This window comes from Triturus cristatus, chromosome 7 (assembly GCF_964204655.1).
Source record: "Triturus cristatus chromosome 7, aTriCri1.1, whole genome shotgun sequence".
NCBI lineage: Eukaryota > Metazoa > Chordata > Amphibia > Caudata > Salamandridae > Triturus > Triturus cristatus.
Window position 1 is genome coordinate 714052062 of NC_140590.1, and position 13527 is coordinate 714065588.

Consider the following 13527-nt stretch of genomic DNA (forward strand, 5'->3'; position numbering starts at 1 on the left):
CGCAATGTGAGTGCCAAGGGGATCACAGACCCAGAGTGAGGGAGTAGTGCTCCTGCAGCAGGGATCAAGCGGTGGGCTCTGATTTGGGCGCCTTTCACGCCGCTGCGTGCAAGGTTCTCCATCTGGTCCGCTCTGTGTCACCGGGATCTCCATGTGAGTCCCAGTGCAGGGCCCTCCAAAACCACTTCCGGCTGCCACCAGGTGGGAGCCTCTCTCTGCCCCGGCCGCAAGGTACCAGTCGTGCGCACACCAGCCACAAATCTGTACCACACAGCTCGTCATCCATCTCCACCAGGGAGTGCACCACTTGCTGTGGGTTCCTAAGCAGCATGCACTGTCTAGTGGCAATGCACCTTACGCGGCCATACAGGGTCCAGCTCCGGTTCCAGATCAGAGGACAGCAGCTTCATCAGACACAGGTTCATTTGAGTACTGCACTGGAGCTGTGTGATTCCACTGTAGTTTGGCCGTCCACTGCCAGAGACCCTCACCACCTGCATCCCTAGGCGTGGCTGATCCAAGCAGGTGCCGCCATTGCACTCAGGCCTCCGGGGCACTCACCACTCTCTGACAGCAATGTTGTCCCAGTACTGGAATTTTCTATCGCGGCTATGGCTTCCGCAGTGTCCGGCTCATGCAAAGAGGATAACTAGAGCTCTTGAGCCGGTCTCATGGAGTTAGGATGGTGCTGGATGTGCGTTGGACGACCGGAGCTCCGAGAAACACTGCTTACTCCATCAGCGTCAGGCCATGCTTCCCTATTATGGAGATTTTGATGGGCTGAGATTTTTCATGGTGCATTCCTGTCAACCGATGCTGTGAAGCCTTCTTATCATATATTTTCCTCGCTCAGCAAGACACTTTACAACTGCGCCATTACCGTGGTTTACTTTTGAAAGGTACCTGGCATACATTTTTAACCTCCATACTACACTTCAGTCATTATTTTGTTATATGGGCAGAACCAAATTCATTTTAAATATTCCTCATCGTACTGCACACTACGCAAAGATGGCTAGTGACCTCCTTGCATCTTCTAAAGCCACCTCATCTAGCACAAAGCCAAAAAGGGTGAAAAATGATGCTCCATCGCCTATCATGTCATCTCATAATCCAGTTCTAGACACCGTCCTTGACAAGGTGAGGGGCTTAAATCTTTTTGTGTGTGCCACCAATGAAAAACTTCAACAAATTGAGGACCACTGGATTATTATGCAGGGTAAAATGCTCGAAATAGAATACCGTGTTAGTTCTCTGCAAGATGTGGTTACAAAGATTCCTTTTCTTGAGCAGGAAATTCAAAAACTCAAACTACATACGGAAGACCTTGAAAACAGGAACCGTAACAACATTTTTCGACTGTATGGTCTGCCATAGGCTCTTTAGGGTCCTGATTTACTTGAGTTCCTGAAGAAATTCCTCCCAGTGCTTCTTGGGATTCCTACTACTTCTACTCTTAATATCCAACAAACTCATTGTTTAGGGTGTCTGCAAACTCAATCTTCTAAACCTTGAGGAATCATCATGTTATTTCTTCAATTTACAGACCTTCTACGCGTCACAAAAGCTGCCAAGGAAAAATGTCATCTTGTTTGGTCTGGCTACGATATATTCATTTCTCAAGACATCTCCAATGCGACAAATGCCAGATGAAAGGAGGTCCTTGCTTTGCGACCTCAACTAAGACATCTAAACATACACTATGGCATCCTTCATCCTTGCTTATGCAAAATACTTATGAGGGCACCAGATCCTTTGAAGACCCTGTCAAATTAAAAATGTTTCCTTAGACCTTTAATTATCCTGCTATGGATGCTACTGTCCAAAACTCTTAAGAATTTGTATTTGCACTTGTTCTCTTTCTATTTCTTATCTTCTTAATATTTGGCATTTCTTCATAACTTATTTACTCTCTCTCTCTGCTGTTGTTCTTATTATGGTGTCGATATATTACACATTTCTTTTCATTATTTCTCTTTCTCTTTTCAAACCTGGATTTTTATCCTTGGTCTGCCTCCTCTTAGACTCTCCTATATCTCCCTTCTTCTTTATGTTCTGTTCTTCCTTTCACATCTATTTTGTGAGTGCTCGTATGTCACTTAATGTCATAACGTCACCTCATTCATACCGGATGTTATCTTTAATAAATGGTGTAATTTTGTCTCCCTTTCCGTTTTTGCAGTTTGTCACCCATGTTCTTGTACCCATATCCTTGTGTAGCCAATATGTTTATTATTGTTGTCTGGTGGAATGTCCGTGGATTTGGGTTCCTAGTTAAAATACAAAAGGTACTTTCTCATTTGTCTAAGCTTAACTCCCAAATTGCCTTTTTACAGTAAACTCATTGCAATGATGTAGAATCAGTTAAAAGTGAAATGACAATGGGTTGGCCAGATTTCTTTTCCCCAGCTACTGATCGTAATGACGGTGTTGCTATTCTCTGCCATAAAGCATTGACAGTACAAGTTATATCTACTGGATGTGATACTGATGGTCGATGGGTATTGGTTGATACCATTATTCATTATAAACACATTTCTTTATTTAATGTCTATGGCCCAGTCAAGCCTCACCCTGATTTTTGGTGTAATATTAAACTAAAACTTGCTGATATCAGTAATCCCAACATCATTATAGCAGATGATTTTAATCAATGGTTGGATCCCTTTACAGACTGGAAATTTTAAATGCAAATTCAACCCAACAAATCCCATTAGGCATTCCAATCACCCATCACATCTCAACCACTATTTGATGTTTGGAAAACTTGCAATCCTTATAAGTTTGAATGTACTTTTTTCTCTAATATAAATCATACAATGTCCAAAATCGATTTTATTTTTGTTACAAAATCCTTACTTTCTTCAATACAGTCATCTAAATTGAATTTTTTTTGCCAAGATCCTAGCATCCCGCCTTGAAACTGTTGTACCCCTTCTTGTCAAATCTGATCAATCTGGCTTTATTAATGGCAGACTTGCTGCAGATAATGCCAGGATGCTTTCAAACATTCTTGTGCTGGCTGGAAAAAACAATATTCCTCTTGCGGTCCTATCCCTAGATGCTGGAAATGCTTTTGACCGCATTAATTGGCAGTTTATGTTCACTACTCTTCACTGGTTTGACTTTGGCCCAAAATCTATCTCACTTATGAAATTACTATAGTCAACCCTTGTGCAAGTGTTTTTGTCAATGGTTGTTTTTCTTCTTATTTTTCTTTACATTGAGGTACTAGACAAGGTTACCCCCTTTACTGTTTGTCGTTTGCCTAGAACCATTCTTTGAATGTATAAAGTGCAATACACTTATCTCCGGATTTAAACAAAGTTTCCTAGAGGTTAAGTTATCTCCTTACACAGATGATGTATGTCCCTTGACCTCCCTGGACCCTTTCATACAAGAGAGGACATTATAGTCCAGTATTTCTGGTTTTAATCTTAATTTATCCATAACTGAAATTTGACCATGAACTCCTTTTGTTATCAATGTATGTTTGCCACTACTAATTTTACTTTAAATAATTTGGTGTTTGGTTTTCCTCAAGTATATCCAACACACTTAGCCTTAATTCTGCAATATTAAAATCCAAATTACAAAACCTTTAAAAAGTCAAACTTGAGCTACGCCAGTCTGAGCGGAAATGGCGGAAAACATACACTCTGGAGAATAAGGACATTTTTTATTGTGTGACTGAAAGCTTACAAGAAATTGATTTAGGGGCTAAATCTACTTATTTCTCAAATAAAATCCTACATTTTAGAAACAAAACTAAAGAAATATTTGACACTGTTAGAGAACTTTCTAATCCTGATCGCTCAAGTAGGCAGTTATTTCCCACTCCAAAAATTATGCTGTGACTTGAGTCCTTTTTTCATTGACGAAATACAGTTGATTAAAGACAGTATTCCTTCCCGTCCCTTAACTAGCACTACTGTCTCAGAGATGTGCATCTTATAAAATGTTCTGTTTTCCCGGCCATCACTGAAGATGGACTGTTGAAACTGAAGGTTAAGGTCAAATCCAGTTCTCCAGAAGACTTTGCCCGCCATGGATCCTAAAAGAAATGTTTTCATGCTTCCCCGATCTTGTGCTCTCTCAGCTCAACTTATCTCTGAGTCATGGCTTTGTACCTTCAAGGAGGTGGTACTCATCCCACTCCAAAAAAATCTGTGGAAGATCCCTCCATCTTGAAAAACTACCGCCCCATCTCACTCCTCCCTTACGTAGCTAATTAACTAGAGGCATGCATTGCCCAACTTTTAAGCACGTTCTTAGAGGACTCCTCCTTGTTTGATTCCCACCAGGCATTGTTTCACCCTGCCCATTCTACAGAAACAGTTATTCTCTCCTTAATCGATGATATGAAAGAAGATGCAGACAAAGAAGTGACCCAGCCATTGGTCTTGTTAGACCTATCTGCGGCCTTTAACAAAGTAGATTATGACATCTTAATCAGATGTGTAAGGGCCTCAGGGGTGCAGGGATCTGCATTAAACTGGATAAAGTCCTTCCTTTCTGACCCTTCAAAATCAGTACATCTCACTCCTTTTTCCTCGTCAAAGGTAGAACTTAACTGCAAAGTACCACACGGGTCCTCTTTGTCTCCCCATCTTTTCCACCTTTATATCCGCTCACTGCTCCACACCTTACAGGGACTGGGGGTGAAGATATATAATAACGCCGATGATATGTAGCTGCTTTTTAACATTGATGACACAATAAAATCTGTAGAATTCTTTAGAAGAACAATGTTGTAGACCTGAGATTGGGTGAACTGTCCTCAGTTAAAGCTAAATTAAGATAAGACTGAAATAGTGATGACTAAAAAAAACTGCATCGCTGCAACCCTTCCATTTGGCCAGTGGAGATGGGTGCTCTTTGCTCCCCTAAAAAAAGTAGTCAAGAGCCTTGGGGTCATCATTGATGAAGATCTATCTCTGATGAATCTTCAGATAAGTGCAGTAACTTCATCTTTTTTTCAGCTCCAAGAAAATCTGGAAATATGTTACTCTTGAGGCTATTACTCAAATCATAATTGCCTTAGTCATGTCGTGCATCAACTATGCAAACTCACTCTATCTAGGACTTCCGAAGGGTCTGAGTCAGAAGCTGCAGCTGGTTCAAAACCAGGCTGGTTTGACTCCACACTAGATACTGTCACACTAAAACTCTGACATTACACTGGCTGCCAGTCGCCCAGAGGACCTTATTTAAAACTGGGTATATTCTTTTCAAATCTTGTCACAGCAAAAGTCCTACCTTTGTGTCTTCCAGAATCCTAAACTATACCCTCAAAAGTAACCTTAGATTAGCTCATCAAAATCTGTTTGTGGTCCCCAAATGCAACAAAAAGAGATTGGGCGGCACAAGGTGTGCCGTGACTGCCCCAAACATATGGAATTCTCTCCCCCCATACATTGGAGCCATAACTTCCGATACGGGCTTTAGGACCTCGCTAAAAACATGGCTCTTAAGACAGGCTTATGCATAAGCTCTGAGTCCCTTGCCTCTTCTGCCTCAGCACCATGAAACCTTTTTGGTGTAAGCGCGCTCTAGAAATTCCTAGTTACATAAAATAACAAACACTACTTTCAACTTGGTCTCCTTTCCATTTATCATAGTGGGGTGGACTTGATACCATTAAAATGATGATTGTACCACATGTCCCTAATACAATATTTCTGTTACCCTTTAAGATCCCTACTTAATATTTTGCACAAATTGACTCAATCTGTACAGAATTCCTATGGAACAATAAACATCCAAAAAATGAAGGGGGTGTACCATATCCTGATTTTAAACTTTATCACTAAGCCTTTCTGATTAGGCAGTTTTATGCCCTGATTAACGATTTTCAAGATTTGACCAACCCACGATGGATTACATTTTAACAATCCTTACTGAATGGTTTTTCATTTAAAGATATCATTCATATGTCTAATTGCATGTTTATATTCAAGAATCCCATTTTAATGGATCTTTAACACATTTAGTATATTATTCTGCTCATGTTAATAAGTTATGGGACTCCATTTTGTCTAAATGATTAAATATTTCCAAATCTGATCTACCGCTAACTTTCCAAAATGTTTTCTTAGGTTCTCTAGCACCTACCCTTGAACATTTGTCCCCTAAACATTTATTGTTTGAGCTTGTTATTGCACTTGCTTTTAAAGTTCTACTCTCTTGTTGGAAAGATGTTTCTAAATAGTCTGTGTTAACATGGTGGAATTTTACATGTGATGAACATAGAATACAGATTAACTACTACTTCCAAACCTACGGAAGCAAGGACAGGGGTAGGTGCAAGCTGCACGCACTTCAGAATATGCAAGCTAGTGGGGGCCTCCACACTGGCCTGACCGACAATACACTCGGGAGGCTGTTATTTATTCACAGTGTTTCCCTTCCCACACTTTGTCTTGATTTAGTGCCATTCTGACCACATATATTTTTGATACAGGTCGCTTTCTGGTGTGGAATCCTCGTTATCTAAAAGGTCTTTTTTAGATAGTCATTCCTCGTGGTTTCCAGAGCGTGAGGAACATACAGTTGCTCTTTTGTTTTTATGACAGTGTGCATTCCCACATGGTTCATTGTATGGGGGGGGCGCTATTAGCTGTTACCAAGGGTGTTGTGTGGATTCACTGCGTCTTTAGCTTGTGGCCCACGTGGTTTAGCTAGTCACCATACCAGTGTGCAACTAATAGGAGGGTCCATCAGTGGTGGCCGTTACGGTATGGAGGTGGCGGGGCGGGGCGAAGGGTTCCAGGATAAAAAAAAGAAAAGTCACTTACCTGATTGCTGCGTCTCTCCTCGGTGTCTCCCGCGCCATTTCTCCTCCAAGCTTCTACCAGGAAACACCCAGGTTCCCCATAGCCATCAACAATGCTCCACTGCAGCGTTGTGATTGGCAAGCACCCAGGCTCCCCTGAGCCAATCACAACCCTGCAATGCAGCGTTGTGATTGTTCTGAGCTCAGATGGGGACAGGGAGCCTGGGCATGTTCTGCATGCAGGCTGCAATGTAGCCTGTGTGGAGAACATGCAAAGTGCACATGACGGTTTGGCATATCCAAGATGGCCGGTCACAGCGTCATGCGCACTTTAGAGAGCAGCAACCCCTCCTCCGACTCCCCAACGTCAGGGGAGCCAAGCCACACACACCCCACCCTAACCTGATGATACTAAAACTAAAATGATAAATTCAGTTGTTATAAGTTTATTTTTTATTTTACACTTCTCCATGAGCAGTGGGGCGACGCTCCTCCACATTAGCGGAGGAACCACCACTGGGGTCTGTGCAGTTACCACAGATTGGTTTTAAGCTTTCTATATTTACTAATTAATTTCTCTTTAACTTTGGTTGTATAATAGTTAATATTTTTCATAAAAGTGGCTTTTTTTAAGGTTACCTCATGCTTACATACAGCACACACTGTTCGCATGTATTTTCTGATGGCAGTGAGATGTCAATGGGCACCTTATCACCGATGCATTGTGTAGGTGGTTTAATATAAAACTGAGCTCCTCACTCTGTGGAGAAGATTAGGGCACATCTGTTTGATTTCGGTCCAGACAAAATGCCAAGCGATCGATCCTAGACTATATATGGAATGAAACATGTTGACCTTCATTTAGACCCTATACCAGGGGGCTCTATCCAGTAGCTTGTGAGCTACTGTAGTTATCCAGCTACCTCTAAGTAGCTCATCTGTGTGCAGCCAGGCTTATTAAATTAGAAAGTCTTTGCTTGATTGAATTAATATACATATAACAAAATGGAGATTATATAACACTAACTAAAGTAGTAGCTTTCAATCAGTCTCACTGAACATAAGTAGTTTTCCGTACAGAAAAGGTTGAAGACCCCTGCCCTAGCACAAAAGCAGGACTATCTATAGATGACCAACGCTCTATTAAAAACAGAGACCATTACTTCCTGATTTCTCTGTCAATTTTGTTTTACTATCAACATTGACCAGTGAGATCACATTAAATACATTAATTCATATGGTCCATAGTAGATTTTAGCCTCACACCTTTGCCAATCTTCTCACTTTCTGGGTATATTACTCACAATCCAGCTTTGTTCATCCAGCATTTTGAAAAAGATTTCTGGTACAATGCCCCCTTGCAGGACCCGTCAGGAATTGCAGTGCCGGCCCGACATGAATCACAGCCCTATGATGAAGCATGCCACCTTCGGGTGAGTGAGGGAAATTGTTCCTAACAGCACATGCTCCCAAAGAACCTGCAGACAGCTAGAGATAGTATCTTTTTTGTTTTGCATACTGGACAGTATACTTAGGTTAATCTGATACATATTAGGAGAGTGTATACTGAAACAACAATATCCTTGTCCTCTTGCTTGATATGGAACATAGAACAGATAGTGTTTCTTCATTGGCATTACATCAGAAGATTAAATCAGATTTGTATAGTTACCTTTTACTGCCTTTCTTTCCTCGCACTCATCATTCCCCCCACTTCTTTTCTCCTTCTCATTCCGTTTTGCTCCTCCCCTTACTCTCTCTCGTGGCGTTGCAGGGCAAAGCGCTGCTCGCTCAGCGAGAGATTTTGTGGATGAGGGGTTTTCAGAAAGGGACTTGAAGCCCCGCCCCTCATTTCCATTGGCTGGCGTCACCGTTTATGCTAAACGGTGGCCTGCCATTGGAAATTAGGGTTTTTTGTTGACGCCCTTTTGCCTCCGATCCGGACTGGGTCGCCTGCTTTGTTGCTGTCGCAAAGCACTTGCTTATCTTTATGGGGCCATGTGTTTCTAATTAGAAACACATGGCCCCATAAAGACAAGAGATCGATGCTTGTTTATGTTTGATTCACTATAGAACTGTTGGATACTAGAGAACGACCCAACGGAGCTGGACCTCATGTTTTGTATAGACTAAGAAAACTTTGGCCAGGTAAATGTTGTGCAGTTAGATGAAAGTTAGTTTAACTTTGGTTTGCGTGTTTTAGGTTTGCGATCTCCTGTTAGACGCACCCCCATGACCCCTTTCAGTGTTTCTAGGTTGAAGCGCCGTATCGAACCGACATGTTCTCTACTTTCCTCTGGCATTGAGTTCTTCCAGTGGGGTCATAGGTTACAGCATAGCATAACCCTGTCAGTGGTCCGTGAAGTGAGTAATATACAGTTGTAAAGTAAGCTCTGCGAGGCGCTGACGTGTGCGAAATGCTGTGGCATTAAAAGAAACCGATTGCTTCTAGCATTGAATTTAGAAATTAAAGTCAGAGCCGATAAAATTATACTTGGTGCGTCATAAGTGTGAACATGAGCGCGGGGATAAAGATTCGGATACTGTCTCGTGGTTTGAATGCTTTGTAAGTCCTGCCCAACACCCTGAGGGAAGGAAAATGGTCAGAGGGAGTGCTGTGCCGTCAGTGCTGTCGTTCAGCACCAGTGCCTGCCGGAGGATGCGAGTGTAACGCCAAGGTCGAGTGTAAGCATGTACGTGGGGCTCCGGCCAGGCTCGGATACTCTTGAAAGGTGTAAGCATGTACGTGGGGCTCCGGCCAGGCTCGGATACTCTTGAAAGGTGTTGCAGTTAGGTAAGTTATAGGCACAGCTTTGCTGTTCTGGCGTATCCCGCAAGCAGAGGCAGGGAGTCTTGTACGATTCATCAAATGTCGGAGGTCATTGAAATCCTGTTTAGTGGCAGCACGTAGGCCTTGTAACGGAGCAGAGTCTCTGTGTCTCTGAACTCACCCCCCACAAATAGCCTACAATGATGCCGGAGATGTTTGAGGACCGTAATGTGGCACAGCTTACGTCCCGGAGGTGACCTTGTATGGAAGCGGATCCAAACCCCACAATCTTTAGCATGCATACCGTCCCCTGTTGCGGCATGCTTTCATTTTCCATGTTACAGGCACCTCGAGGAAGTCTGTGTAACATTATACCTTGTTATTGCCAATATCTCCGTGCTAGCAGGTTTAACGTATGGAAACACGTTTGGTGTGAAGAGCTGTACCCAGAAGCGCAAAATCATTTTTTTAAAATTACTTCAACATCACTGCTTTTTTATTTATTTTTTACTTGAGGAAAATAAATTAAACTTAATGATGCTGCCACAATGACTTTTATTTTGGAGCACACTCTAATTCCGAACACTGCATGGCATTCTACTGTGCCCTCAAGCTGGGTCCAAAAGTATGTCATCAGTCTCTATCTCCACGAAGCTTGGAAGGTGTTTCTGTTGTATTGGAGGGTACTGCTCGCCATAAAAGAGCGGAGCTCAGACCCACACTTCGCTGTTAAGAAGCCTTGTGCTCTCCTCACTCCAAAAGGGGTCCAGATAGTCTTTTCAAGCACTCTTCTGAAGAGTGGATCATTGGTTTGGTCCAGTACCATTGATACGGAGGGGACAGTCTGTTGTATCTTTCGGTCCAGTACAGTTGGTGTGGAGGGGAGAACCTGTTTATCTTTTGGTCCAGTTCCGTTGGTACGGAGTGTAGATCCTGTTTTATCTTTTTATTTGCACATCTCTTTATTGACAGTTTTATTATACAAAGACAACAATGAAAAAGCGTTACACCTTGGTTACATCAAGGTTTCAGTATCCCATTACAATGTGCTGGCAAAGGCCACCAGATATAATATAGCTGCATTACATTTGTGTTGCTGTAATAGGGCCACCAAAGGGCCTAATGGGCCCTGAAGACTATCAGGTGAACGAGTTAAAAAACAAGCATTGGCATAGCCAATAGGCCTTTTTAGGACTCGCCTGATCCAGCGCATGCGCAGATCTGGCCGAGACATTTTATGTACGGGTTTTCAAAGTGCTGCCTGTGGCCTAAAGCTTGCGTGCACGTGAGCGTGCACGCGTGCAGCCGCCATGTGTCTTACCTCCGCCGTGCTTGATCGCGTCTGCAATCACTTTCACTTTCGCGGTCTCGCCTGATCCAGCGCATGTGCTGGTCTGGCCGAGACATTTTGTGTACGGGTTTTCAAAGTGCTGCCTGTGGCCTAAAGCTTGCGTGCACATGAGCGTGCATGCATGCGCGCAGCCGCCATGTGTCTTACCTCCACCGTGCTTGATCGTGTTCGCGATCACTTTCACTTTCACGGGCCACGCGGCCGTGTCATTTTCACGGCTGCGCGGCCAATGCTTGTTTCAATTCTCCTTGAGAGTCGTGAATCAGAAATGACTGTCGAGATAAAAGTCTTCAGTTCTCTTCATGTGGTTGAAAAACAAACGGAGCAAGTTGGGATGCCCTCGTTGATTGTCTGCAGTGGTAAGCCTAAATGGCGAAAAAGTTACCTCCTAGCGTGTTCCTATTTCACACTACTTCCCCTAATTTTTTTCCATTATACCCCAAATGTCCTTCATTTTGTTCCACATGAACACCCGTCCGGGCTTCCTATAATCCCCACTTATGCCTACCTTATAATTTCCTATCTTTGTTCTCTGTGAACAGACATTACATTTAGATTGGACTTGAAATTTAGAAGGCTGAGCAGTTACATTTTGTCTAAAGCCTTTTCCGAGCTCCGTGCGGTTGACACAATTTAACAGAATACAATTTGGCATACATGGTTTGAAACTAGATTTCTTTTACATCGTTTTACCTTTTTCAGGGTTTTCAATGTTTGCTTTCTTTTTATTTTACTCTATTAAGGACATGTATTTATTCTGTCTTTTCTGTTATAATAATGAGCGTCCATTTCAGGGTGGGAGATGCAGTTGTGTTTCAGATCAAATTCAGAGCAGCGCAGAATATCATTTTTCAAAATGTGTTTAGTTTTTAAATATTTTTTAAACATTTGCTCTTTTGATGTTGTGTGGACATTAACATTTCTTGCAAGGTGGTGACGATAGATGGTTTCTTATACCCCCTACCCCCATAATAATTTTGGCTAGAAAAATATATTAGAGATTGATTTCAAAGCAGATAACATATAGAAGAAATAAGTACATTGTTTCTTAAAGGCTAAAATATGAAGTGTGTTGATTTAGCTTGCTTGTATTAAAGTTGCAGAAGTCTGTTATAATATTGAGACCAGGGTTCAGATGCCACTTCGTGCTAAACCCGTTGTACTGGTTACTGTCTTTAAGACAAAACAAAGCAAACTTTTTAGTTCAAGGCTTATTCACGTTTATTGAGTTAATTTACGTTATCAATGCATCTAATTTAAATCTAGCAGCAGCTTCTAACAGATTTTCTTCAGCAACATCATTATGATTTTAACCACCATAACATTTCAAATTCTAACTTATTTTTTAACATGTTTTTTGTACTGAACCCACGTACCCCTCCAATTTCTGGTTAACTAACTACCTTTGGCTTTGACACTGTATAGCGGTCCTCTCCATTTCAGCTCCTGTACAAATACAACATAAATATTTCCTTTCTCACTCCAGGGTTTGGTAAAATGGGTACTGAGATCGGGTACAATGTACCATTTTTTATTTACATTTGTTAACAATACCTTAGGTTGTGGATGTAGTGGTGCTACTGTTGGGTGATATTGGGTTATTTTGTGTACGGCCAATGCTGTTGGTGCATTAGAGGTTGATAGAGAGAGGTAAAGGCAAGTGGCCAGGGTTGGACTTTTAGGGGCTTGTTTCGAGTGACACAAGAATCCTTATGCAGGGAAAAATATGCCCCAAAACAGTGGTCCCCTGATTTGATTAGTTTACTTTTTAAGATAATTAGTAGCATTGAGATTATGATTAGTATTTTTTTTCTTATTGGGGTTATTGTACTGTTCAAGTATGTTAACCTTTGTTCAATGTATTGCTTTTGGGTTGATTTTTATGTATTTTGCTGAATACATCGCCCCACCCTAAGCAACTTATTGCTTTCTACTGATGAATGGATGAATCCATAAACACATGTCTGGAGTTACACTGCACAGGCTGCACCAACAAGGGTGAAAAATTAAAGACTACTACTAAATTAAGTGTTATCACGCACTGCATTTACCATGATGCATTGAGGCAAATTGAGCGCAGGCGTGTGAGGCTGTGTGCTCCCACCCTCCGCCTGTGCTCTTCAGGTATGTTAACCTTTGATACACGCATTGCTTTCGGATTGATGGTTATGCATTTTGCTTAACACGTTACTTTTATCCTCAGCGGAGCTTCCCAAGGATTTAGCTATACAACTAGAATTTCAGGGAAGGTGCTGAAGACGTTGAACGGATTTGAAGCAGAAAACTGTGTCCAGAACACCTGATATAAATGATTTTGCAGCAGATTACTACATACCCATGAGACTTATAACTGACTTCTAGAGAGCATTAACAACATTTCTTTAGTATTGCTTATGAGCCCAACTCTTCCAAAACATCTTTGTGTCCCTACCTACCTCTCTTTCATAAAGTGTTTCATCTTTCTCAATTCCATAACTATTCCTTTCACGTGTCAGCTATCCAAGACTTCCCAACCCACCCGTTTCACTTTAACAGGTACATGGTGTGACTCTCTAAAAGTAAAACGACTGTTTGAAGGATTGGACAGTCATAGCCCACAACCCACTTTGGCAGATTACATGACATAATTGA